This window comes from Pelodiscus sinensis, chromosome 6 (genome assembly GCF_052426305.1).
Source record: "Pelodiscus sinensis isolate ZL-2025 chromosome 6, ASM5242630v1, whole genome shotgun sequence".
NCBI lineage: Eukaryota > Metazoa > Chordata > Testudines > Trionychidae > Pelodiscus > Pelodiscus sinensis.
Window position 1 is genome coordinate 87,157,501 of NC_143057.1, and position 24,000 is coordinate 87,181,500.

A 24,000-nucleotide genomic window follows, 5' to 3' on the forward strand; every position below is an offset into this window, starting at 1 on the left:
GTATTTCTTAGAGCTGCACCGGCCCACCGAGAAAGAGAAAACTTTAAATAGTGTCACCCAGATCTCGTCCCGCCTTCTCCACAACAGTGCATTTGAATCCGGGAGACCAACTAGATGCAAAACTGCATCTTCCGGATGATTTTTTAAAGACAGATGAAAGAGTTACAAGGTATCATTGTTTAAGTGCCTCATCTACAAATTAGATTGCTACACAATTAATCAGAAAGTTAATTAATGAGCAAGTTACTAATTAGGACATTTAAAACCGGTGTTTATAGCGTCTTGGTTTAAAAAAAAAACCAAAACCTATGTAGCTAATTGGCCCATACACCGATTTCATAACTCATAACCAAGGTTAAAATACTACTGATGGATTATTTATTATATACAAAAGTAATTGTGTCACTATTATATTAACCGCGTCTTACCTGAATCAATGTTATCCCCATTTTCAGGTTGATATTCCTGAAATAGATATGCACTGCATGAAAGATTCTAAAATATGAAGTGCCTCTTTTAATAGACAGCTGAACACTTGGGGATGTAACTTCAGTGGCTACAATAAATGTGTTGATATAGGCTCATGACAGAAATATTTACATATCCTTGAATTTAAAAATGTAGGACTTCGCAAAAAGTGATGGGACCAAGGTTGGATAGTTGAGCTTTTGCGGTGTTTGTATTTCCTTCCCCCCATTTGAAAACATTTCATATTATATCACTAAGCATAGCCTCATTTTACAATAGTAAACATCATGAAAAACAGCATCATTCTAAGGGATTTGTGCTTTCATTAAGAAATTTGGTGAGTGTGCACACATTAAATACGCATTGCAAAGAAAATGTCATGTATTGTTTAGCGTCAGGAGTAATCCATGCATTTTCGGTAGAGGTAGCCGCTAAATTCTATTGTCTAGTAAACCCTACAATACTGATTTGTGCTGGGAACTATAATCGCTCAGATATATGCACATTTTAAAGCTGCCTGATTCATACGCTCCATGATATCTCCCTCGTCCCGTCCCCCCCCCCTTCCCCCGTTATAAAAGGTCATTCGCGCACATCACATCCTGGTCCCTCTTAAACTCGCAGAAGCCAAGAAATTCGGAATTCAGGAGGAACCTTTGTCCTTAACTCACCCCTCCAGCCTACGTCGAGGTTCACATCCCTTTTACCATGGAGCTTTCACAAAATGGATGTATTTACATCACGGAAGCTGCAACACCTCGAGGCAATTGGCTTCACTGAGACAAGATCAACGTTAGCTCTAAGTTAGTTTAAGGCCCGTTCATCGGGGTTTGCGCCTAATGTATTTGCTTACCTCGAAGGTAACACACACAGGCACGATTGGCTGTTCAATTAAAAGAGAACATTTTTTTCGAGGGCCATGACCTTTGCCAATAATCAAATCGGATCTTTAGCTGCTGCTTGCAGGCGCAATAATACACAAAACTACTCTTTGTAATCTCCTTTTCAATATTGAGGAGTACCTATAGGTAATTTTAATGAAGAGGTTCCTGTACCACGTTATTAGCAATAAATCTACACCATTCTTTGTTGGTTAAAATCATTATCATCATCATCGCTATCATTACTGAACTCATTATTCTTGTGTTACTATCAGAGTAGATTTATGATAATACCCACCATCACGCCTGAGTTAAAGAAGGTGTAAAGGTTTGATTAATAGCTGCTTTCACGTTTTAATACTCGACATTTTCTCACATTTTTTATAAATAAGGACCATGATAATTACAGGAGGTAATTACTGCTTTTGTTATAAAGTGTTTGATTAGGCACATATGCATTTTTATAAAAAATAATAATAATCCAGTGGACACAATACGTTCTTGTGGCGAGGCAGTAAAGTAGACCTTGAGAACAATTAAGGATTTGTTCAGTCATAAAAATAGTTTGATAAATGCTAACACATTTTTTAAAAAGCATTTCATTATAGATTTGTTCAGGGTGATAAATGTAGAGTTGGAATTGGAGGACAGGGGGAATCCCATTTTCAACTGCATGAACCCTAAAATGCTGCCACGCAAAATAATAACCTTCCTATTCCTTTCATCAAGTTTAGGGAGAGTGTGAATGCCAGTTTCCCATGGAATGAATCGGCTAGATGTTTGAGCTACAGTCATAAAGATATTATGATACTGTCTTCAAAACGTCAGTTTCTCTTTGCACGTAGACGCACACACAGATCTAGAGCCGAAATAATCCATCAACCATCCTTGCACTGAATTACCTGGAGAGAGAGCAGCCCCTGGCTAAGACACACACACACTATCTGTCCCTTAAAGGTTACACGCCGCTCTGCCTCGCTTTGTCTTCCTCGTGCCCTTTCCTGGCAAAAATGGAGACATCACATCCTTGCCCAGCCCCGGCTCAGTATTTATGAAGGTTTTCTGACAAATAGGCAGGCTGGCCACGCATGGGTAGCTGCCTTCATTCCGCACTTGGCTTGTTTACATAGGACCAGCACCATTTCCACGGATTAAACAAATCACAGCGAGAAGGAGACATTTATAATCCGCCAACGAGGCCACAGGCAGTTAAAAAATGTCTCTGTGTGTGTGTGTGTCTGCTGTGAGAAAGAAATATAAATGTCTATGTCCGGGGAGCTGACCTTCCTCTGAGAGGGTAACTCGGGGGATATAGATATAAATAGGTTACATAAAATATGTTATATACAATTCTATATTGTTTATGTAATTATAATGATAGGGGATAGGATTTTATATATATACCCACTTTGCCTTTTTTCTAGAGCTTCTTTCACCCGAGGATTTCAAAACTCTCTACAGAGAATGGCTATATAATCTCCTTTATAAACACAGTGCTATACACAGTCACTTGATTTATATGTATATGGAGGGTCAGAGCTTTAGCTGGTATAAATTAGACTTTTTTCTCTTAACTTGAATGGCGCTATGACTGAGTGTAGATTTGCGCTATAGACAAAGTCCTACAGTTCTCGCAGAGGCAAAACTCCCACTAAGTTGAATGGGAGACCTGACCAAGAAAAGCTTGACAGGAATCGTGTTCTAGTGAGCGAGCGCGTGTGATGTGATTAAACCGATATTCACCCCGGGTCTATGGACTGTGCAGCAGAATCAGCTGCAGGGCAGGGATGTGTCTGTATCTATGTGTGTCGGGGGGAGAGAGGAGTGTGAGCGCAGCCCCAAAATGTGGGTGTGCAAGGAAAGATGTGCGTGTGCCGCTGTGAGAGTGCATGCCTATGTCTGTCGGTGTGTCCCTGGGATTGTATTCAGTTCCAACCCGGTTAATTTCACAGCTCTTCTCTTCCTTCACCCGGAAGTGTAAACCTAAAACGAATGGTGTCTAAGTGGAAGGTATTTTTCAAAGTAAAACTGCATTTTACGACCCCCACCCCCACCCCTGTCTCTAGCAGGAGGAAGAGTGATGGTAGTGGGGAAGGAGCTCTAGCTGGAAATGTTGCCCTTTATCTTCTGTCAGCTTTCAAGACAGTTGGCTGCTGCTGCTGCTGCTTCTCCTGCTGCAGCTGGGGGGTTTTATGACACACGTCACCCACCCCGGGCAGCAGGCGCAGGAGAGAGAAATTCCCTACAAAATAGCAATGGTTTCGGAAAAAAAGGATCACAACAAAATATTGAATAAATTCCCTTTTAATTTATTTGATCATTCCACATTACGGGGCTATGAATTGCTCAAATTTGATAACAAGTACTCAATTCAACTCATTATGTAAGTTAAATTAGACTTCGATAAAATTTCAGTGGCGCGCAGTGGTTCCTCGAATGAAATGTAATTTGTGCAAGAATTTGTTGTATCTGTCACAAATATTTCCAATTAGCGGCCGTAATTATTTGATAGTTTCTGCAATTATGGCTTAAACGGGTGAATTTGGGACTGTGGAGGACCCTAATTGGCCTAAATTTGATATTTTGCATATTTGCATAATGAGGAAATTGGTAGAAAATTGTGTTCATTCATTTGTGAAAAATCCTATGAATTTTATGAATTTGAAAGCTCTGTTTGTGCAGACTGTGACTTTGCTTGCTGATCCCTGAGGGGCTGGCGCTGAATGCCTGAACGGGCAGCGCGCCAACTTCTCCACAAGGAGGAGAGACCAGGGGAGGGGAGAAAGGGGGAAGGGAAGAACAGCAGCAGCAACAAGAGCCAGTGCGCATGCCCAACACTGCACTCTTCTAGGCTGTGGGCCGCAGGGCCGCAGAGCGTGCAAACTCCCCGCCCTGGGGGCTGGCGGGAGCTTGCGTCGGCCGGGTCTCGCAGCCAGCTGCGGCCCGGTGCCCTCCCAGCCACGCACCAGATGAGAAACGCGCACAATGCAGCGCGGGGCAGGGGTAATGGTGGAGTGGGAGATGCTGAGGCGCTGATCCCGGGGCGTTCGTTTAAGTTTCCTTGCCAAAGCGTCTCCTTTTTCAGGATCTATTGCGCTGCTAATGTAAAGCGCTTAAAAGAGGAGCAACAAGCAGAGACTGTAAGGAGCGTGCTCGGCCCCCATTCATCAGGCCTTTTAAAAGCCTCGTGCTTTTGCCGTGCTTCACATCTCACTTCTTGGGCACCCGGTGAAAACGGGAGCTGGCGTGAACATGAGAAATGACCGCACTTTCCCTACGGCTGCGCTTTCCTTTGTGTTTGGGACCCAAACCCGCACTTGTTGAGTTTCCTCTGGGGTTGGCCAGAAAACTGCCAGTTTCGCGAGGGACTGAACTACCAGAGCAGGAAACATCAAGGCTATGTCTAGCCTGGCATGATTTTTCGCAAATGCTTTTAACGGAAAAGTTTTTCCGTTAAAAGCATTTGCGGAAAAGAGCGTCTGGATTGGCATACTTTTCCGCAAAAGCACTTTTTGCACAAGAAAGCTCCGATCACCATTTTCGCCATCAGGGCTTTTTTGCGCAAAACAGTTTTCAGCTGTCTACACTGGCCCTTTTGCGCAAAAGCATTTCCGGAAAAGGGCTTTTGCCCGAACGGGAACGTCAAAGCATTTGCGTAAAAAGCACTGATTTCGGACAGTAGAACGTCAGTGCTTTTGCGCAAAATCAAGCGGCCAGTGTAGTCAGCTGGCAAGTTTTTTTGCAAAAGCACTCGCTTTTGCGGAAAAACTTGCCAGTCTAGACGCAGCCCAACAGTAGAATTTTCTTTGGGGCAATTGATGGGGAAATACAGGACCAGCTAAACAGCTGGCCATTACATGCCGTTTTTATTGCAGATTTCCCTTATTTTTAGCCAGGCAGGCCAAGGAAAAGCAATGGCCACCAACCCTGGATTTTCTCCTTTCAGCCAAAAATGGCTTTTAACCCTTATTTCTCATCACCCTTCCTTATGGTCAGGTTAAGTTCCCAACCATTGCAGGCACTGAAAGGGGACTATGAGCTTTTCTACTACAGGTTTTTGCACACTTCAGCTCTCCTGTGTAAATCGGCTGGGTTAGCACTTCCCCTATCCACAAGGACGTGCCTAATGGGAAGATGTACAGACTCCAATGGTGAAGTGTTTTGTTTCAGAGTGCATTTTCAGTAAAGGGCAAAATAAATTCATCTCCCTTCCGTGCAGTATGTGGGATGGCTTCTAAAGCCATTTGTGCTGGGCTTAGGACAAATTCTTCATTAAATAATGCAATGTGCACAATGAATGGGCGTCTATGTGGAATTATTGCTCAGTATTTGGTTCAATTTTCTTCTCACTTTGTGTGAAGGGTGAAGACTATGCGATTATTCCACCCATGTTTACATTTACCTTCTTGTGGCTTTTCAGTCTCACCACTCAATTCTTTCCTAAGTCCACATTTTCCATGCCTTACTGCATTTTATCCCTTTAGGGGCCCAATCCACACTGAGGCAAAACACACAACAGAGAATTAATGATGAGTTTTACTTGTGTGAAGACAGCAGCAGAATTTGGAATAAAAAAACCACCTATAATACATTCCCAGTGCAAACAATTGAGATTATTTTTGGATTGCACTTCAGATTGTGCTATTCTACCATAGAAGCCAAACAGCTAAAAAAAGAAGTGTGAGTTTTGAATCATGTCCTAGTGCATGTAGTTAATATGAAAAAGTAATTAAAACATCCTGGCTACGTCTACACTGGCCCCTTTTCCGGAAGGGGCATGTAAATTTCACCTATCGTAGTAGGGAAATCCGTGGGGGATTTAAATATCCCCCGCGGCATTTAAATAAAAATGTCCGCCGCTTTTTTCCGGCTTTTAAAAAAGCCGGAAAAGAGCGTCTACACTGGCCCCGATCCTCCGGAAAAAGCGCCCTTTTCCGGAGGCTCTTATTCCTACTTTGAAGTAGGTCTTAAAATCCTACTTTGAAGTAGGAATAAGAGCCTCCGGAAAAGGGCGCTTTTTCCGGAGGATCGGGGCCAGTGTAGACGCTCTTTTCCGGCTTTTTTAAAAGCCGGAAAAAAGCGGCGGACATTTTTATTTAAATGCCGCGGGGGATATTTAAATCCCCCGCGGATTTCCCTACTACGATAGGTGAAATTTACATGCCCCTTCCGGAAAAGGGGCCAGTGTAGACGTAGCCCCTATGTTAGAATTCAACTTAAATTCCATAAATCACGAGGCTGGGGTGGCCAACCCATGGCTTGTGAGCCACATGCGGCTCTTCAAAGAAAAAATTGTGGCTCCCACATCTGCAGTTCTTAAAGGGGCAGCGTGTTTCTAGCTGAAAGAGACAGAGACAGAGTTCTGGTGGCCTGTGCAGACTTCAAAGTGGTCACCTTAAAAGGGCAATGCCTGCTCTGTTCTTAAAAGGACAATTTGTTTTGGTTTTGCTCGACAAAACGTGGTGGCCGGGGGGTTTCTTGTTTTTTGTTTGCTCAACAATTTTACAACTTTTTCCTCCTCTGCTTTTTGCACTGTATCCACCACTGTTTTGGCTCTTCGTCTAAGGGGTTGGCCACCCCTGCAGTAGATGACGCTGCTCCCTTTCCAGTTTAATAACACCAGGCTGTGCCACAGCACTATTTTAAGACCATAAGTGATCCAAAGCTTGCAGGTTTAAATTAAACCTCACTCCATCCATGACTTCTATTAAAAAGGCTCCAAAACACAGACAACAGTGTAATAAGCTAAGGTATGTCAGGATGAACTATAGCTTTCTTCATTTTCATTCTAGATGTAGTATAGTGTTTAAAAGATACAGAATTAGTGTTTATTTTTCTCTCAAAGAAAAAAACACAGCTTGCTATAGGAGATGATGACTGATGTGCTGAAATGACAGTGGTGTGAGTAGTGGGCATCTTTCTGTAAATATGCAGTCACACTCTGTGGCATTTGATAATTTGCAATAGCCACCTTCAGAACTAATGGCACATCAGCCAACGCAGTAGCCCAAGTGCAATGATTCTGCAATGAGCTAAGCACTCTTCACTCCCATTAACTACTATTGGAGCTGTGGGCGCATAACAGCTGGCTAGATCGGGTCTTATAGTTGCATGGTAAAAGGAACTTCCTTGCTTTGTTGTAATACAGTATTTATGCAAAAAACATTTATATCACTGCTGATTTGAAAGCACAGGACTGCTGTTCATCAGCAGCATGTTATGGACTAGCATGCTGCAAATTTTAGTTACAAACAAGAACCACTACAAGTTAATTTGTAACTCCAAAGCTCGTTGTTGTTTCCTGTTTGTTTATTATGGTAGAAGACAAACTTCAAAAGGCAGAGTAAACTTTGTGTTCAAGACAGGAACTCCTGAAGACAAGTTGATAATGAGGTGTTATATGAACTGCCTGGTGCCTTAGTGAAATAGGAATTTTGAATAGCTCTTCTCTTCTAGTACTAAGGTTAATAGGCTCCGCTTTGTTACTTTCTTCCCCCCTTATGGTTAGTCTTCCCCTTTTCTACTCCTCTCCAATTTGTCCTTTCTTTTATTTTTATGTTCCTCTTTTATTTTTTTTCCTCCGGGATATTTAAATTACATTCTCATTTACCTACCTTTAAAAATGATATATTTGGACCCCTGATGCTTGAAGTAAACTTCAGAACTCCATTGACTTCAATGGGAGCAAGGTGGCATATATGAGGTACCAAGATGACATTTTAGCTATAAATGACTTAGGACACAAATGTTAAAAAACAAACAAACAATACACTCCCGCCCCCCCCAAAAAAACCAAAAACCTCAACACCAAAAACCTCAGTCTCTTCCAAGAATATTCACAATTCAAGTCCTAATGCTGCACATTTGCTTTGCATCCTAAATGCCTACCAAAGTTAGTAAGTCTTCTGTGGTCAAGGGATGTAAAAATCAGATCCTCAAGACAGATGGGTACAAATGGATACATGTTTAAATTAAAGGTGATCTATAAACCTTCTTTCTAATTTACCTTTTTTTTCTCATGACATAGACAATTGTTGATTTTATCCAAAACATCGTTTTTGTAATTCATATCTACGTGTCTTTTAATGGGAGGTTCTATAAAGTTCATTTATTTGAGAGTCTACAAGGAGTTCTTCAGTAATTTGGGACTGAAAGGCAAGCATGTATTTAATGTAATATAGATTATTGGGATACTAAATGTAAATGGTGTACCCTGTCAACCTGTATCTTGCAAAGCTCTACTCAGTCTCAGCTCTGGAATGACACAGGATCAGCAATATTTAATACAGAGAAGTATTTCACAAATACAGAGTTTCAAAGCATAAATAGCATATTCTCAACTTCTGCTGAAAACCAACTGAAGTCAAGGCGATTACTTACAATGCCTAACGTTAAGCATGTTATAAATCTTTGCAAGATTGGGGCCCAAGATTGTAGAAAGTCTATTATAAAATGGAATGGAAGCCTGTAAAATATCACTTTAAAACAAGCCAAAAAAGCCCTATTTCAGTTACAAATGGTGAAGAGTCTAAAATCAGAAAAAGGTGCTTCCTCTTCCATGACATTTTTATGTCTAAGTTTTCAAAAGATCATTTTGTGATTTGGTTGCTACATCATCTAGTTATTTTTGTAACCAGAGGTTTCAGCACCTGTTATATAAACTTTGTGAAGATAACCAAGGAGATAAAGTTCTGAGGGGCAATATGGCAGGCAGTTCCAAGGATGGGTTGTGGTGGTGTGGGGCCTGATGCAATCCCCCAGAGTCCCAGCCATGGAGACATGGCAAACCTTCTAGCTGCAGGCCCCTACTCTTCTCTGCTCCCTCTCCAGTGCTTCCATAAGCCCCATCCCTGCTTCACTCCATCCCACCTCCTTACCCTCTCCCCCAAGCAACACAGCCCAGGGGATTATGGGACCACACCGGAAGCAGGAGTTGCCTCCCCACACACTCACCATATGGCAGTGGGAGCTGGAGCGGCCTGGCAGCCTGCTCTGCTTTGGCCCACCATCCATGGTGATGGGAACTGGAAGGCCCTGGGATGAGATGCCTGGCTTCCTGCCAGAGCAGGAAAGCTCTCCCCTGCAGGCTTGCTGCCTACAGTAGCAACTCTCATATCGTGTCCCTCAGACAGCAGCCCCTCCCTTTGCATGTTATGGAAAACTGTCCTTTTCCCCAGGGCTTCCAATTGTCTTGGCATCCTGACCTTGCTGTAAGTTAGGAGAAGGGGAAGTTGCATATCAAATTTGATGGTCATAGCTCAGGGCAGGGCAAGATTCAGCCCAGAGGCTGGATCTGGCCCACCTATCATTTTGATTTAACCTGCACACTGCATCTGGCTGCTTTTTATTTATACGCTGCTGCTTTTTTCACCAAATTTCTAGGAAGTGGTTCAGGCAGCAGGATCCTATTTAAATGGCTCCTAGCTCCTAGTGGTAGTGCTACCCTGGCAAGGGCTGGAGCTGCTAGCCTTTTAAACTGCTGCTATTTAAAGAGCTCACAGCTCCGGGCCCCACTGCTACTGCTTTGCCTGGGAACTGCCTGGGATTTCTGTGGCTATTTAAAGAGCTTCTGGTCATGGCACTACCCAAACAGGGGATGAAGCTGTGAGCCCTTTAAATAGCTACAGCAACTCCGGGCTGCTTCCAGGCAATTGGTAGTGGCTGGGCCAGGATCCACGAGCCCCTTGTTCAATGCCTCTGGCCCCAGATAACTCTGTGGGGAGTCTTGTCCCCAGCCCTGCCCCTTCCAGAGGAGAAGCCGGCCCATGACCATGTATCAAAATGTGGCCCCCTGTGAAAATTATTGTCCACCCCTGCCCTCGTTCTTACCATTTAGGAGGAATTCTTAAACAGACAGACTTGCAGAGATGCACACTCTAATATATATATATATATATATATATATATATATATATATATATATATACACACACACACATACAGTGCTGGACTGAGCCCTATTTGCGCCCCGCGCAGCAGGCATGCAGCGCATGCACGGCCCCACCCCCAGGTGCCCGGTGCCCCTTACCGCTCCTCCATTGGTTGGAGTCTCAGGCAGCTGCCTGGCTAGCCCCCCCCCCCTTAATCCGGCTATATATATACACACACACATACATACAGACTAGCAGATTTACCCAGCTCAGGTCCTTAATGCAGTTAATTTTTTTAAATAAAAGGAAAATGTACACATATTATTTAAATTATTGTACAGGCAGTCCCCGAGTTACGCGGATCCGACTTACATCGGATCCGCAGTTACGAACAGGTTTCCTCTCCCTGGTCTCCAGCAGACCACGGAGAGGAAGCAAAGCGGCGGAACACGTGGGCAGCGGACAGGGCTGTCCGCTGCCCACGCGCTCCGAGGCTTGGCTCTGCTTTGCTCCCCCCCCCCCCGTCCCCCTGGTCTGCAGACCGGGGGGGGGGGGGGGGCAAAGCAGAGCCAAGCCGCGGAGCGCACTGCCAGCTAACAGCCCAGACGCGTCTGGGCTGTCCCGCTGCCCCCGTGCTCCATGGCTTTGCTCCAGGCACCTGTGGTACAGCAGCTGGGGCGCTGCCAGTTGGTCCCGTAGCGCCGCTCTGGGCGCTACTGGACCAACCGGGCAGCACCCCAGCTGTTCTGCCCCAGGCGTCCTGATTCAGCCACTGCTGGTCAGATTCAGCAGCGGCTGAATCAGGACGCCTGGGGCAGAGCAGCTTGGGTGCTGCTGGGTTGGTCCAATAGCGCCGAGGAGCGGCGGCGCTACTGGACCAACCCAGCAGCACCCCAGCTGCTCTGCCCCAGGCGTCCCCAAGTCAGCCGCTGCTGAAACTGACCAGTGGCTGACTACAGGAAGCCCCTGCCCCGGGCTTCCTGGAATCAGCCGCTGATCAGTTTCAGCAGCAGCTGACTTGGGGATGCCTGGGGTTCTTAAGTTGAATCTGTATGTAAGTCAGAACTGGCGTCCAGATTCAGGCTGTTGAAACTGATCAGTTTCAGCAGCGGCTTACGCCAGTTCCGACTTACATACAGATTCAACTTAAGAACATACCTACAGTCCCTATCTTGTACGTAACCCGGGGACTGCCTGTATTTTCAAAAATACAGTTATTTTTATGAAGTTAATTTTTATTTTGGATTTCTTAAAAAAGGAATTGTTAAAATTTGTTTAATTTTTTTAGTACATTTTTTAAATGAGAATTCCAGCAAACATTTTTTCCCTTCACCCCTATAAACTCATCATTTGCTATGTTATAACAAAAACATTCCCTGGGGACTATTCATTTGCAATTTGATTTCCAATATCATTGTTCTATAATTTTCACACTTTAAGTATTGATTTAGCTGCACCAAAACAGAGCACTCCAAATTTCTCTTTTCTGTAAGGTTTATTAAGAAGCAATCCCAGGCAAATCCCAGCCTGGGCAGATTCTGCCTCCCAAGTTTCCTGCCTGCTCAGCTCTGGTTGCAGCCTTTTGGGTGGCCTGTTCCCCAGCCCAGGGGCTGCTTCAGTTGGTGTGAGGCCTGAGGCATGGCCCACTCATTCCAGGAATGGAGGCAGCTCTTGCGCAAAAAGGTGTGTGTGGACGGGCAGCAGGGGGTTTTTGCATAAGAACTGGCCTCCCAGGAAAAGCACATGTGCTCTGGTGGACACTCCTGAAAGCTCATCACAGCTCTATAATTCCTGTCTCCTGGCCCTTCCTTAAAGGTGCAGCCCCCCTGGAGCAGCCTCGTGGCAGGAAGCTGATTCCAACCAGCAGCACTTCTCCATGCGGCTCTCCCTGCCATAACCAGGATGAGACATGTCTGCCCCCTGCCACCCCTGCGACTCCCCTGGCCCTCATCAGGGGCAGCCCTAGAGGTCACAGGACCCACCCAGGGGCACCAAGAGGCATGCGCCCTCCTGGTCTGGTCCAGAGATGGAGGCCCTCCTGGAGCTGTGGGGACAAGAGGAGGCCTTGCAGGATCCCTGGGCCAGGAGGAGAAATACCAAGATCTTTAGCCAGATGGTGCAGGCCTTGGCCGAGCACAGATACCCACTCTGGACCTTGAACAGGTCTGGAGTAAGGTCAAAGAACTGTGGCTGATGTATGTTCCTGCCAGTGAGCGCTGGACCCCACACCTGCCCCTACTTCAGGGAGCTGCATGCCATCTTGGGAGATGCAGGGGATGAATCCCCATCTCCCCTGGTAGACTCTGGGAATTGGATGCCAGTGGTGAGCCAGAAGGAGCAGGAGCAGGAGGGCAAGGGCCAACCAGCCGTTGAAGTGGAGGAGGAGTCGGAGGAGCAGAGGGGCCCTGTGATCCCATCATTGGAGCTGGTGCCCAGCAGCCAGGATGTCTCCCAAACCTCCTCAGATGTCTGAGAGGGATCCTCAGGTGAGTGGTCTCTTCATCACTCACTTCAGAAGGTGGGGAAGGCGGGTGCACGGGGTGAGTGTCGCTTGGGATGCTTTAGCTGGACACCCATGTTGCAGTTCACACACATGCAACCTCATGCAGAGTTACTGTGCAGCTCTTGGATGCAGCAGGCAGCCCCTGAAGATGCCTGAGATCCTGCTGGCCACACACATCCTGCCACGTGGGGAGACGGGGATACTGGCTGGAAGCAGGCTATCCGCAAGGGCACAGCCCCGACCCCCCACACACCGAGGAGTGCCGTGCACAGAACGCAGCCATGCCTGTCCGTGCGAGACAGCAGCCACGCCCATAGAAAGCACTGCGAGCTGGCCTTGTGTGTGCAGCCCTTAGGGAGCCCCAGGCTGCTCCTGGCTCCTCTGCCACCCCTGAGGAATCCCACTGTGACCAGACACTTCCTTGGGCTGTTTGTCTGTGGCCTGGTGTGGGGGAGCAGGGAAGCGGCCAACCCGGTCCTCTGGGCTGCAGACTGTTGGTCGCTGTTCACACAGGAGGGCATGGCCTCAGGGACAGTGTCTGCAGGGATGACTGACTGCCTCTCCCTCTTGTGTATTCTCCACAGCTGGACCAGCCGGGAGTGAAGGGCCAGCCAGTCCACCACTGCCACCTGCCACAGCAAGGAACCACAAAGGCATGCCATGGCCCAGGATCAGCTCATGCGGCACCATGTCACTGCCATTGAGAGGATGGAGCAGACGCTGGCCCACAAGGTCTGTTCCGATCTCAAGTGGCAGCACCATGCCTGGGGACAGTACCTGGAGTGGTATGACAGCATGTGCAAGATCATGGCCAGCATGGTGGCACACATGGGCTCCTCCTGACTCCCACCCTCCTGCCTCCCCTGCTATGCCCATGCCCCCGCTAATCCTGACCCTCCTCCTGCCCCCTGTCCTGGCTACCTCCCTGTGTTCCCCGCACCCACCTGTCCACAAGCTCAACGAGGCCCCAACACCCAAGATGGCACAGGCAGCTGCCCCTCCCAGTTATAAGCACCCTTCCCCTCCCAGTTTAAATCCCCCTTCCCCTCCCCACCTTTTGTTGATGTTCAATAAATAGATTATTTTTGGTTGCAAGACAAAGGGTTGTTTATTGGGAAGTCAGGGGAGGGGAGAAAGGAAGCATTGTGGTGGGAAGGGATGTGGCCACAAGGCAGGGGCCCCTTGGTAGGAGAGCCTGGGGACAGTTACTGGGGTGCTTGCAAGATCCTCTCCCTCAGGGCTTCCCAGATGCACACCTGTCAGCCGACGGTCAGGGCAGTGTGTGCGTGTGTGTTACACCCAAGTCTTCAACTGCTGAGACACAGAGTCTCGTTGCAGCGGGCAGCCTAGGAGGCTGGAGGGCACCCTGAAAAGTAGTTTAACATCCGTGACTTTACTGCTAGGACCGAGGTCCCGTCGCAGAGGGTAGCCAAACAGGCTAACAGACGCCCCAGTGTGTACAGGAAGAGCTTATTACGCTTCAGATTTTAGCTGCTAGAATTTCATAATTCCTTCACAGCGGGCAGCCTCGGGGAGACTGAGAAGCGCCCCAACTGAATTTTGCCACCTGGGTGTGACACAAATTCAAACGCCCAAGCTCTTCCTATACTATGTGTGTACTATACGCCTAAGACTTTAACTGCTGAGACCGGGGGTCCCTTGCAGTGGGCAACCTGGAGGAGGTTGAAAGGCGCCCCAATAAGTGTACAGGGAGAGCTTATTACGCTTCAGATTTCAGCTGCTAGAATTTCATAATTCCTTCACAGCGGGCAGCCTCGGGGAGACTGAGAAGCGCCCCAACTGAATTTTGCCACCTGGGTGTGACACAAATTCAAACGCCCAAGCTCTCCCTATATCTGTCCCTTTATGACCGGCTGAAGTTCTTTTGTTTGTGTTCGGTTCGGGTACAGCAGCACGGGTTCAAGTCAGAAGCTTGACACGCACTGGCTTATTTATAGGAGAAAGAAAGAGAAAAGAAATAAAGAAACTTGGTTCAGTGTATATAGATATATATTTTTTATACGTGAATGAGGGCACCCCACTTGTCCCCAAAGTTTATAGCTAAATCACCTTACCAAAGGTGATTTACAATAGAAATGAAGCAGTTTGACTTTAAGAAAACTATAATAAAGTAACTAACTTACAACAGAGAGACAATTAGAGTGTACACATAAAGAAAACACATTGCAGGTACAATTCTCACCCCTGCGTTCCAGACTTGGCGTGGCCAGCGTCTTTCTCTCAATCCCTCGGGAAGAAGTAGGGTGAGGTTGGGCGTCCCACGGACCTCGGGAGACAATCAATACCTGCCAGCAGGTGTAGGTGATTGGAGCTCAAATTGGGTGGGCAACTCAACCCTCTTTATACCCCTTGGGTCACATGGGCTTCTTCCTGGTCTCAAGTGGCCAATCAGGAAAAATGGCTTTGAATGCCAAGTTTCCCACGAAGGGTGCAAAGCATAATTCACACCTGGGAAGATGCAGACAATGGGCACCTCTGGTATGTGATGGGCGAAGATTCCTCTCCCGAGACAGTGCAGGCGTGTCAATTACTGATACTAGCCATCACGGCGACGGGAGGCCTCCCAGTCGTCAGCTAGCCCATTTACTGTCTGGTTTCTGTTTATGGTAGAGTTAGGGACAGGCACCACACCTGCGTTCCCAGGGCATCAAAGGCTGACTGCCTTTCTCTTGCTCTCTGGGGGGGGGAAAACAAGATGGGGTTTTGTGTCTGGCTACATTACCACAGCCTCCTGGGCCTGCTCAATGGCAATCATCCGAGGCTGCTCAAACGCACAGCCCTCATGGCCAGTGTCTGCCCTCCACCCCAGGAGGAAGTCCTCCCCCTTCCTCTCCACAATGTTGTGCTCCCTATGTTGAGGCAGGTCAGGCGGCACCTGAACCGCCCCTTGAGACAGGCGAAGGGACACTCGGCCTGGTTCAGGTGGGCATTAAACTGTTCCCTGCTGGGGTCCAGGTGTCTGTTGTAGGGCTTCATGGCCACTCCATGAGGGGGTAGGCTGCGTTCCCCATGATGCACAATGGCATCTGCACATCCCCAACCGCAAATTCCCAGTGGGAGAAGAATGTGCCCACCTCCAGCCTGCAGAACAGGCTGGAGTTTTGAAAGATGCAGGCGTCGTGTGCCCTGCCTGACCACCCCACAAAAGTATCCGTGAAGTGTCCATGGTTGTTGAACACGGCCTGCAGCACCATCAAGAAGTAGCCCTTGCGATTGATGAAGTGGGCTGCTTGATGGTCCAGTGCTTGGATGGGATGCGAGTCCCATCAATGGCTCCCCCACTGTTGAGGAACCCCAGGGCAGCAAATCTGGCCACAGTCACATCCAGGACTCGCAGACGGATGACCCTCTTCAGCAGGATGGAGTTGATGGCCCTCACCACCTGCAGAAGGACACAGAGGTAACACAGAAAAGACACAGAGAATGAGAGGGAGTGCATGAGCCCTTGGGCGTTGCCCATCCCCTTCTGATGCCCTTTCCCCCCAAATACCCCAGGAGCTCTCCCATGAGGCTGCCCCTGCCCAGCAGCAGGGCTGTGTGAGGGCAGGATGGCATAACCACTGGGGGACGGGGCTTCCCTACATACACACTGCACCCCCCCCCCCGAGCCAAGACTTCTCCCCCCTCCTGCATGAGGACAGCCCCGACGGTGGACTTGCCTATGCCCAACTGGTTGTCTACCGACCAGCAGCTGTCCGGGGTGGCAAGCTTCCAGAGGGTGACTGTGACCCTCTTTTCAATGGGGATGGCGGATTGCAGGTGGGTGTCCTGTTGTGGGAGGGCAGGGGTGAGCCAGGCACATAGATCCAAAAAGGTGGCCTTCCTCATGTGGAAGTTCTGGACCCACTGCTGGTCATCCCACCGCTCCATCATTAGCTGCTCCCACCAGTTGGAACTGGTGTCCAGCCTCCAGAACGGCCTCTCCACAGCGTAGCAACTGTATCTAGGCACAGGGATTCCACACTGAGCTCAAAGTCGAGCTCCTGCAGGAGCAGCATGGCCCAGTGCAGCAACTGCTGAACAAACTGCAGCATGGCTGTGTGGTGCCAGGACATGCCTTGGGGCATGTCTGGCTCCATGGCACAAAATGGAAAAACTCTGGTGTCCAAAGAAGCACAGGGCAACCACAGCAGGCACTGCTAACAGCTTTGATGTCCCTCAAGAGGTCCACAAGCACGCAGCAGCAGCAGAGAAACGGCTGTCCAGGGACGTCCCTTTAAGCACATGTCTCTACATGGCTCTGGCACCAGCCCTCAGAAGCAACTGGTGACCTTTTGCGCTGCATGAACTGGTTCCAGGTGGCCGCTTTTGCGCAAGAGCATACATACAGTGTGGATACTCTCTTGTGCCAAAGTGCATCACTTTTGCAATGTGCTTTTGTAGTGTGGACGCACTCTTGTGCAAGAACTTTTTGTGGAACATCTCTTCTGCAGAAAGGTTCTTGCACAAGAAGCCTGCAGTGTAGACGTAGCCAAAGAAAGCAGAGGATCTTTCTCCTGAACCTAGAGACTCAACAGGTGGAAAGATGAATCTTCATGGATGCCCCTTGCCTCTGTTCAGCCACTTGTCCCCATGAGTTCCAACCTGTATGTGAAGGGGTCATGGCTCCAGGGCTTCCTCTACCATAATTCTCCCCCAAACCCTCCTTAAAGGGGGTTCTATTCAGGCCCGTATACAGGAATTTCTGGGAGGGAGCAGGAGTGCTTTTTTGTTTTTTTTTTGTAAATGTGGACCACAATTTTTTTTAAATACAAAGGAATTCAAACTAGTCATACAATGAGTGTGCATAAGAAAGGCTAATGAAAAATTTGAGTGGAAACAGTGATTGTAAAATGATTTTTGTTATAACATGCTAAAAATTTATACTGTAAGAAAGGTTTTATAGAAATTATCTTCTGAGATCATGGTGGGCAGCATGGCCACCATGGCCTCCCGCTCTCGTCTGCCTCTGCGTACTTGGTAAGGCCAGTGCCAAGTAAGTGCAGGTGAGGCTTCCGGCCAGTGGGGCTGGGCCCAGGCTGCTCCTCGCAGGTGAGGGGTCACTGTTCCCCTGGCTCTGCCTCACTGTTACCAGCCCTGCCCACCCAATCCCCCAGCACCACAACGCTCTCCCATCTCCCTAACACAGTGGTTCTCAAATTTTTTGGCCTGTGTGGCTCAATGTAATTCTTTCTCTGGACCACTGGTTACTAATAGAAACTTGCCATTAATTATATAATTATGCCTGAGCCATTTTGCTAGTGCTGCAGCTAGGTAGAATGGCTTAATTTAACCAGTAAGAAAGGAAATATTCATTTAACTTATTAAACAGACTAAGCACTTTAACTTTCTCATGTTAGTTTATCAAACTTCATTTTAAATAAAGTAAAATATTTATTTATGTCCAGCACAAAAGGTTCCCATGTTTTCTTTATTTATGTCGTGGTGGGGAATCTTTTTTGGGTTGATGGCCATTGACTTGTAGAAAAATGAGTTGGAAATCACATAGGTGAAAAGAAAAAAACCCCCAAAACAACACCCTTAAAAAAACCCCACTGATGTGGCCCCCAACTGAGACACTTCACTCCTCTGGTGCTCCAGCCCCATTGCAGGAGGACAGGGTCAGGGAGGACTGAGGTTCAGGGCTTCCCATAGGCCTGATTTAGTCTTCTGGAATACCAGGGTTAGTGGATTTTGTAGACTCCCACTAAGCTCTGGGTTTGGGACAAAAATGGGGATTCAGTGTGTGGGACAGGGCTGCCAGTGACAGGAATGCAGGTGCAGGATCTGGGTGGGAGTTGGGTTGTAGGAGGGGGGGAGTGTGCGAGGTCTGGATGGGAGGTAGAGTGCAGGCTGGGAGTAGGGCGTCTGGCTGGGGGGAGGGTGCAGGAGCAAGGAAGAATGCAGGAGGAGGCTAGGGGTGTGGGGTCTCAGTCGATGGGCTAAGTGGGGGGACAGGACGTGGGAGGGTGTGAGATCTGGATGTGAGAGGAAGGGAGACACTTACTTACCTTCACACCCCGCACGGCTCCTAGGCACTCCCTCCCATTGGCCAGATTCCCTAGCTGGGGTAGGGGGAGCACTTCTTCCCCGCGAGCCAGATCACACAGCGAGGCTCAGAGCTTTCTCTCCTCCCACAGTGGGAAGCTGGTGCTGATGTTCCAGCCTCATGAGGATGGGGAGAGGAGGAGGGAGGGCAAGGTTGGAGCACCAACACAGGCTCCCTGCTGCAGGGAAAAGGAGGGGAGCTGAGCTTGAGCAGACAGCTGCACGCAGTTTGAGAACCACTGTCCTCACAGAGCCCCCTCATGTTTACTTGGGACAATGGGGGAGGGGGGTGCATTTGCACCCTGCACACTTTCCACCCATGTACGGGCCTTTTATTGTAGTCAAGGGGTCATTGAAGCCTCAGGTTTTTAGGCTGGAGGAGTCCAGCTGGCTCTCCTAGGCAGCCCTTCTCTTTCCATTGCCATGGAAATGGAACTCCATGCAGCCCATGCAGAGCACCTTTCATAGGGTTCAAGGAAAGAGGAAACATAACATAGAGATGTATGTGTCCTCTCCTGGTAGATTGGAAGGAAAGTGCAAGACCCTGAGTAATTTGCCCAGGGCCAATCAAAATGGGAATAAATACCCTGCCTTTTGATTTCCAGTCCAATGTCTGGTCAATACACTATGCATGTGGACTAGCCTGTCCCAGTACCTGCAAATGGAAACTAGGACAAATAACAAAGGATGAATATAGGCAAGCAACACGGGAATGTAGGGGCAAGATTAGAAAGGCAAAGGCACAAAATGAGACCAAACTAGCTACAGGTATAAAGGGAAACAAGAAGACCTTTTATAAATACATTAAAAGCAAGAGGAAGACTAAGGACAGGGTACGCCCACTGCTCAGTGAGGAGGGAGAAGCAGTAACAGGAAACTTGGAAATGGCAGAGATGCTCAATGACTTCTTTGTTGCGGTCTTCACCGAGAAGTCTGGAGGTGTGCCTAACGTAGTGAATACAAGCAGAGAGAGGGTAAGTTTAGAAGATAGGATACACAAAGAGCAAGTTAAAAATCACTTAGGAAAGTTAGATGTCAGCAAGTCACCAGGTCCTGATGAAATGCATCCCAGGATACTCAAGGAGCTGATAGAGGAGGTATCTGAGCCTTTAGCTATGATCTTTGAAAAATCATGGCAGACAGGGGAGATTCCAGAAGACTGGAAAAGGGCAAATATTGTGCCCATCTATAAAAAGGGGAATAAGAACAACCCAGGAAACTACAGACCAGTCAGTTTAACGTCTGTCCCAGGGAAGATAATGGAGCAGGTAATTAAGGAAATCATATGCAAACACTTGGAAGGTAATAAAGTGATAGGGAATAGCCAGCATGGGTTTGTGAAGAACAAGTCATGCCAAACTAATCTGATAACTTTCTTTGATAGGATAACGAGCCTTGTGGATAAGGGAGAAGCGGTGGATGTCATATACCTAGACTTTAGTAAGGCATTTGATACGGTCTCGCATTATATTCTTATTGATAAACTAGGCAAATATAACTTAGATAGGGCCACGATAAGGTGGGTGCATAATTGGCTGGATAACCGTAGTCAGAGAGTTGTTGTTAACGGTTCTAAATCCTGCTGGAAAGGGATAACAAGTGGAGTTCCTCAAGGGTCTGTTTTGGGACCCGTACTGTTCAATATCTTCATCAATGATGTAGATATTGGGATAGAGAGTACGCTTATTAAGTTTGCAGATGATACCAAACTGGGTGGGGTTGCAACTTCTTTGGAGAATAGGGCCATAATTCAAAATGACCTTAGCAAGTTAGAGAAATGGTCAGAGGTAAACAGGATGAAGTTTCATAAAGAGAAATGCAAAGTGCTCCACTTAGGAAGGAACAATCAGTTCCATACATACAAGATGGGAAGCGACTGTCTAGGAAGGAGCATGGCGGAAAGGGATCTAGGGGTCATAGTGGACCACAAGTTGAATATGAGTCGTCAGTGTGATGCTGTTGCAAAAAAAGCAAATATGATTCTAGGTTGTATCAACAGGTGTGTTGTAAGCAAAACTCGTGAAGTCATTCTGCCGCTCTACTCTGCACTAGTTAGGCCTCAGCTGGAGTACTATGTCCAGTTCTGGGCGTCACATTTCAAGAAAGATGTGGAGAAATTGGAAAGGGTACAGAGAAGAGCGACAAGAATGATTAAAGGTCTAGAGAACATGACCTATGAAGTCAGGCTTCATGAACTGGGCTTGTTTAGTTTGGAAAAAAGAAGATTAAGGGGGGACATGATAGCAGTTTTCAAATATCTAAAAGGGTGTCACAAGGAGGAAGGAGAAAATTTGTTCCTCTTGGTTACTGAGGACAGGACAAGGAGTAATGGGCTTAAAGTGCAGCAGGGGAGGTTTAGATTGGACATTAGGAAAAAATTCCTAACTGTCAGGGTGGTCAAATATTGGAATAAATTGCCAAGGGAGGTGGTGGACTCTCCCTCTCTGGAGATATTTAAGAACAGGTTAGTTAGACATCTGTCAGGGATGGTGTAGACGGAGCTTGGTCCTGCCTTGAGGGTGGGGGGCTGGACTCCATGACCTCTTGAGGTCCCTTCCAGTCCTATTATTCTATGATTCTATGAAATAGTACACTCTATATGTGTGTGTGTTTATTACAAAACAAATACAATCATGGTGCTGAAACAAAAGGTTGATTTTCCTCATTTACATTTTGGCTTCAAGTGTTTGGACACACGATCAATTGGCTTAACTGAACTATCTCACCAAGATTTTCCTCCTGACCTCTAAATAGTGGCAGCTCCCCACACTTTTATTTTCTGTCTCTATGCATTCCTTGCCTGAAAATAAAATAACCAGAGATGCTTGGTATTCAGAGCTTTTGAATATACTAAGGCTCATTATTAGGAGTCTAAATATGGACATAGGAGCCTAACTTTAGATTTCTAGTTTTGAAAATATTGGCCCTTGATTTTATCATCAAAATAATGAAAAAAAAATCTATGGCTGAATAAGAACTCTATCACTCAATTGGCTTGATTCATTTTTTTCCTGTAGTTGCTGCTACAGTCCATCTGCTGAAAAGAGATGCCAAAATGTTTTAGAATTATGTTTTCATAGGGAATTCTCTGTTAATTAGTTATCTCTCTTTGCCATGTGTAGCAACTGATGAAATCCACTACTGTAATTTTATGAAATACAATGTTCAACTGTTTGTTTGTGTCATCCGGCACACTTTTTTTTACACTCATTGCTTTGGCAGACCCAAGGTGTCCAAATAACATTTTATTTTAATATAATGTGGACACACATTTACTGTAGCATCACAAATTCTTATTTCTTTGTGTCTAAAGGATGTGACCTTAGGCTAAATGCAGCAGAAAGCTTTTATGTGCTCAAACTCATTTGTACTTGCAATTTTTTATGCATTTTTTTAGAGTGGATCTTAGCTTAGTGAAGTTATTTGTAAGATTTTTTTCTCCAATGCTCAGCTCCAAACTGCAGTTACATTTAATATATAGCTATGTGTCTGTCAGTATAATTTGCTGTTTGGTATTGTGTTAATAAGGAGATGGCACTACTATGCTATGCAGAAGTGTAGTTTGTAATTGAAAATGAAATAAACCAACCTTTTTACCTTCCAATACTGTAGAATACTCTGGGTGGCTAAACTATAGCTTGTTTCCTGGAAGGAAAAATGCAGAATGCCATTTTCTACATTTTTCACGTGTGTGTTTTCCAGCCAAGAGGCAGAATCTTTTTGGAATACTATCTCATCCTCAAATTGTGTTTTCCATCTGCAGAGTTCAATGTATTTATTATGGTGGGTATTTATTTGCTTCTTTATTTTGCATAAAGTCAAATAGGAAATAAGGGTCAAGAGTAAGGAATAGAAGCCGTCTCCTAGTTTATGAACCCCCACATCGAGCGCTAATCACACCACATTTCCTGGAACTAGTGGACCATTTTCTTTATTCTACCAAGGTTGGGGAAAGGGAGAAGGCAATGTGGGGCTTTGCTGAATCTCCCACAATGACTGAAATAAGTCAGAAGAGAAAAGAGAGGCTAAATCAGAATAACAACTACTTAGTCACTTACAACCTGAAAATTTGGGTTGATTTCACATCTACTTATTCAGTTTCTTGTTTTGGGGGAAAGGAGACCAACTGCCCAGCATACAACATGTTTTCTCCAGATAACAGAAAATGATATCCTGGGAGGTTCTTATTTTGCATGCTGATTCCTGGAAAAATGAAGTGCAAAAAGTAGTAAGACCCTATGTATAAGGCAACTGACTTCAATTTTATTAAAATAGAAACATACCATGGGTGTAGTTTGGGGGTGGGGCATTGTTGCCCAAACTACAAGCCTCAGGCAGGTGGAGAATTTGACTCCCCCCGTTCCCCCTCGACCCCTTACAGCCTGGTTGGCCTGACTGTCCACCTCTAATATAGGACTTTTACTGCACCTGTGGAACAGACCAATGACTTAGTCCTGTAACCCTTCCAGTGAGGAATCCCTACTCACACAAGTCACCCCACAGATATCAACGGGAGCATCCATCTGACTAAGGAGTGTTCACATGAAAACATCATACCACCATCAATAACAGGACAAGGATGCAAGGTACTATTTGGCTGCATCTTATGTATATGTAGTAATTATCTGCTTTGTGGGAAAAAAGCGGATTAGGGCCTTAATTGTACAAAACTTTTGAATACACCTTTCTCAGTGCTCTCAAGTTGTCCCCCATGACTCTAACGAAGGATAGATATAAGGATGGCATACTACATGGCACTGAGCACCCCACCAGTGGAATAATTTTATACATTTAAAAAAATACTACTTAAATTACATTGGTAATACTTAAAATGGTGTTTGAGGTGAAGAAAACTAATGGAGAAGGGGAAAAAATGGAGGCAGAAATTAAAGTGTAGTGGAACTCCTCCCCATCAGAACTAGAGAAAATGCAGGCCCTGCAATACCACAGAGGAAAGAAAAGAGACATGCCTTATGGTATGTCAGGATAAAGTAGCAGAATACAAGTGCTGCGGGAAATTTCTTCTGGGGAAAACAAGGTTCTGGGAGTTTTTAAAAAGCCCAGTATATCATATTTTGGCTGCAGAATTCAGAAACATAGTTATGGCCTTAAAAATGGGTGTAATTAATTTTTGGGTCCCCTAATTTTGTTTGTTTGTTTGTTTTTGAAATACTACATCTGTTACAGTGTCCTGTTTTCAGGTGTCTGGCCTCTAGGATACCATGTCAGC